At 41.2% G+C, this 4,805-nt stretch overlaps 1 pseudogene; it reads left to right on the plus strand.

Annotated features, from left to right (window-relative positions):
* Nucleotides 1-3,469: 3,469 nt before the first annotated feature.
* On the plus strand, nucleotides 3,470-4,002 carry LOC110295245 (eukaryotic translation initiation factor 1 pseudogene; annotated as a pseudogene).
* The last annotated feature ends 803 nt before the right edge of the window (nucleotides 4,003-4,805 follow it).

The raw sequence follows: 4,805 nt of genomic DNA on the forward strand, positions 1-4,805 counted from the left end.
TCATTCTTAGCACCATTGCCTTTCATGTTCCTCCTAGTATGGTCCATTAAGACCTGCATAAAGCATTCAACTGTTTTCCTAATCCAAAGTCCCGAAGTCCACATTCTTCCAAACAAAAACATAGTCATGCCTAGCATAGTGATACCCCACTCCTGGTACCAACTTCTGTCTGCATCAGTTTTCTATTGCTGTGAAGAGACACCATAACTATGGTAACTCTTATAAAGGAAAGCATTTAATTGGAGCTGATTTATAGGTTCAGACGTTTAGTCCATTATCATCATAGTGGCAAGCATGGTAGTATGCAAGCAGACATGGTGCTGGAGAAGGATCTACATCTAGATCTGTAGGTAGCAGTAAGAGAGTGTGACTGGGCCTGGCTTAAGAACTTGAAATATCAAAGCTCACCCCCATTGATACATTTTTCCCACAAGACCATACCTACTCCAACAAGGTCATACCTCCTAATAGTGCCATTCCATATAAGCCTGTAGAGGCCACTTTCATTCAAACCAACACAAGTACCTACCTAATAGAGGTGTTGTAAAGATTGTATGAACTATGAATAGTAATGTATGCATTCTACTTAGATGTTCCCAACAGACTGGCATGCAGATATAAGTGAGCGAATGCAAGGACTCACTGGAATGTTTACAATCACATGCCTCCTGTGTGTTCATCTAGCCTGTATGAATTCTCCAGACCTGCAGTAACAAGCACTACAAAATGAGTGCCTTAAAACCAGAATGGTTTTGATTCATGTCTTTAAATCCAGGTGTCTGCAAAGGCGGCATCAGCAGCGTTAGTTCATCAGAACACTGAGGGAATCATCTCCAGGTGTCTCTCATGACCATCTTCTCCCTCTATCTCTTTACATTCACGTCTCCAAACTCCCCCTTTTAGTCACAGTGTAGTAGAAGAGAGTAGAAAAGATCAACTATTAGATGCTGATGTAGTGATTTACTTAACACACTGCTAGTGCTGCCTAATTGCCAAATGTGATTTCACTTGTTACCTGGAACAGGATGACCTAGAAAAACAGTGGAAACAATAGGCCATTGCCCTTAACAACCTGCTGCTGTGTACCTTTCTCTAGAGTATTGCTTGGTTGCTTGCCCCACCGTGTGGCTTTAGAGTATAAAATGAGAATGTGAACTGGATCTCAGGCCCTCAGGAGCTATGCTGGCTTCAGTCTACCAGTGACAACTCCTCTCTTCCACTCTCTTTGGTGTCTTAGTGTTTATTCCAGAATAGTAATGGACTAGAACTCATAGTTTGTCTTAACTTGATTACCTCCTCAGAGTTAATTTCCAATGGAGATCATATTCTAAGTACTAGATCTCAGACACAAGATGATCATTTTGGGGGTGGATAGAATGGAATCTCCAACACATGCTATAGAATGTGTTCTCTCCTTTGGCTGCAATTGTCTTTACCTTTCCCAAGAAGGAATGAATATCATCACATTTAGAAATGAGGAAATTTGAGTTGTAAACAGTAACATGTGGGTTTGGAGAGGTTTTGTTGTTGTTTTGTTTGTTTGTTTGTTTTGGAAAAAGATAAAGCAACTGCATAAAGTAGTTGATGAAGTTCTGGTCAATAAGGGGATAAGTAAGTTTTCTTTTAATCCTATTCATCTATGCTTACTTTTTTCTCAAAAAAAAAAAAAAAAAGCATAAGTGGGACTGGAGAGATGGGTCAGTGGTTTTGAGCACTGGCCACTCTTCCAGAGATCCCAAGTTCGATTCCCTGCAACCACATGGTGACTCACAACCATCTAGAGGGATCAAATGCCCTCTTCTAGTGTGTCTGAAGACAGCTACAGTGTACTCAAATACATAAAATAAATAAATCTTGAAAAAACTTTTAAGTCTGGGTATGGTGGTGCCTGCCTTTACTTCCAGCATTTGGAAGGCAGAAGCAATTGGATCTTTGATTTTGAAGGCAGCTTGGTCACACAGAGAATTACAGGCCAGCCAGGGACAAATACCATGACATTTTCCTAAAAAATGAATTACAAAAAAAGAAGTCTTTTAACTTTCGGGATAGCATTTGAAATGTATATAAAGAAAATATCTAATAAAAAAAACCAGGAGAAGTCTTTTATAAGTATGTTGCCTTTGACATTTCTTAAAGAAAATGTCTAGAAGCATCCAGGAGAACAAATGGTTCTAAAGCACAGGCTTTTATGTGGAACTTACATTTACTGATCCCACAAGCAACGATGGCTCTGCAGTTAAAGGCTTCATGCCAAGCCTGACAAGCTACACTCAATCCCCATGAACCGTGTGAAGGTGGAAAGAAAGGACAGATTCCTCAAGTTGTCCTCTGACCACCACACATGCACCATGGCACTCTTCATGGCCACACACACAAACACACACACACCACTGAATAAGCAAAAAATACATCTTTAAAATGGCCCTTTCCAATATACATTATGATTTCTGAATATGCTAAATTTGCTGGGAAATAGAGATAAAGGGAAATGTTCTGTCAAACCTGATGGAAAAGGTACATTTGCTTATTTCAAGAGAACTTCTAAAATTGTGCAAAAGCAACATCTACCAAAAAAAAAAAAGTAATTGATGTGTAGTGAGTGGTAAGTTGTCAATTTAACCAAAGTGACTCTCCTCCTTCCAATCTACTGAACACCTTGCCTTGGAAATATGTGTGTGAACAACACAGCTATAGGGATAAAGAGAAAATGTCCTGGTCTCCAAGCAGTGTTTCCAACAGACAAACACCTCTGTAGTAAAACTCATTGCAACAATCAAACTCCACACACACCTCATGATTAACACCAATAGAACTATTTACTTACGTTATGCTTGGGCATCTACTGTGTATAAGACTTCATGTAATTGTTTTCCTTTTTTCAGCAAGTGAATAAAATGCTTGTCTCTTGCACGCTTGATATAGGATCCAACCTCAGTCACTTTTGTAGCAACCCTGCAGGAATTAGCACTCTGTCAAAGGATCATGAAGGTGCAGGATAAACTAAAACAACTCAGGGTTCATGGGCTAGTTAGAAAACAGTGGTAACTGAATTTTCTTCACCTCCAAAGTCGTTATGGAAGTGTCTATACAGCAGGCTCCCTCTCACAAAGAACGTCTTCTTTTAACTCTGTGTCCAACATTATAAAAGTTATCTTTAAATTAAAATGGTTTCTAAAATTTTCATAGTTTATCAAAATCTATGGCATGTAGGATGAGTATTGATCACCAAGACTCAACAAGCACTCTAGAAATAAACAGTACTTAAATACATTTATCCTTTCCATTAGCCATTACATTTATAGATTAAGAAACAAAATATAGGCCCCAGTCACTGAGTGGCCGCCGAGGACTCAGCTGCCTCCCCCTCGAGCCCCCTCGCTTCCCAACGCTCCGCCACCGCCCCCCGCCCCGCCCACCTTCTCCCGCAGCCCCCTTCCGCAGGCCGTTTCCACTGAGGAAAAGGAATCATATCGTATGTCCGCTATCCAGAACCTCCACTCTTTCGACCCCTTTGCTGATGCAAGTAAGGGGGATGACCTGCTTCCTGCTGGCACTGAGGATTATATCCATGTAAGAATTCAACAGAGAAATGGCAGGAAGACCCTTACCACTGTCCAAGGAATCGCTGATGATTACGATAAAAAGAAACCAGTGAAGGCGTTTAAGAAGTAATTTGCCTGCAATGGTACTGTAATTGAGCATCCAGAATATGGAGAAGTAATTCAGCTACAGGGTGACCAGCGCAGGAACATATGCCAGCTCCTGATAGAGATTGGACTGGCTAAGGACGATCAGCTGAAGGTTCATGGGTTTTAAGTGCTTGTGGCTCTCTGAAGCTTAAGCGAGGATTTCCTTGCAATGGGTAGAATTTCCCTTCTGTCCCTTGTCACAAGTTTAAAAACCTCACAGCTTGTATAATGTAATCATTTGGGGTCCGCTTTTAACTTGGACTAGTGTAACTCCTTCATGCAATAAACTGAAAAGAGCCAAAAAAAAAAAAAATATATATATATATATATATATAATACCTGTCAATTTTGGAAATATTGTGGAAATGGAAACATCTTAAGGAAGATTTTATTCTGGATTATTGTTTGAGAGGACTCAGTCCATTGTGACAGTAAGGGTATGGTAGAGAACAGTTCTCAACACAGTGGCCAGAACTCAAAAAATAGGAACACAGGGAGGGGCCAGGTAAGTATGTCCCCCTCCCAAAGGCTTGCCTTAGCAATCCCTTCTCCACCTAGACCTCACCTCTTAAAGCAACTCCCAAACCATTGGCTCCAGTTGGAGACCTGAGTGTTAACACCAGAGACCATGAAATACATTTTATCCTAAAACCATGTGACTTTCTTTCCCCTGGTCCCAAAAGGCTCACGGCCACCTCATACTGCAAGATGCATTTGATCCATCTCTAAAAGTTTCCAACTATAAATTCCAACCGTGTTCTTTGTTCTACATTCCCAACACTTCCAGTCTCCTGTTCTCCGCTGCATCCTCACCTTCACCCTCTCTGAGTCACAAATAGTCTTCTTGGGATTGGCCTGCAGGAGCAATGCCTCCGTGACCCCAGAACTCTTGCTTGTGACATGTCTCAAAGCCAACATCACATGGATGATGCTAAAGCCTTCTGACTGCTTGAGCAGCAGCTGAATTGCTTCCATCAGAGCATGGCCTGTAAAGGTTTGGGTGACTGAATTCAGCAAGAGACTGCCCTAGGTGTCCCTATGTGTACAAGGCTTCCCAGCAGACTATACTCTCTTCTCAAAGCAAAGTCTTTTGGTTGACTTTACGATTTTCGCTCT

This window comes from Mus caroli, unplaced genomic scaffold (genome assembly GCF_978045245.1).
Source record: "Mus caroli unplaced genomic scaffold, Mus_caroli_1 scaffold_4, whole genome shotgun sequence".
Lineage (NCBI taxonomy): Eukaryota > Metazoa > Chordata > Mammalia > Rodentia > Muridae > Mus > Mus caroli.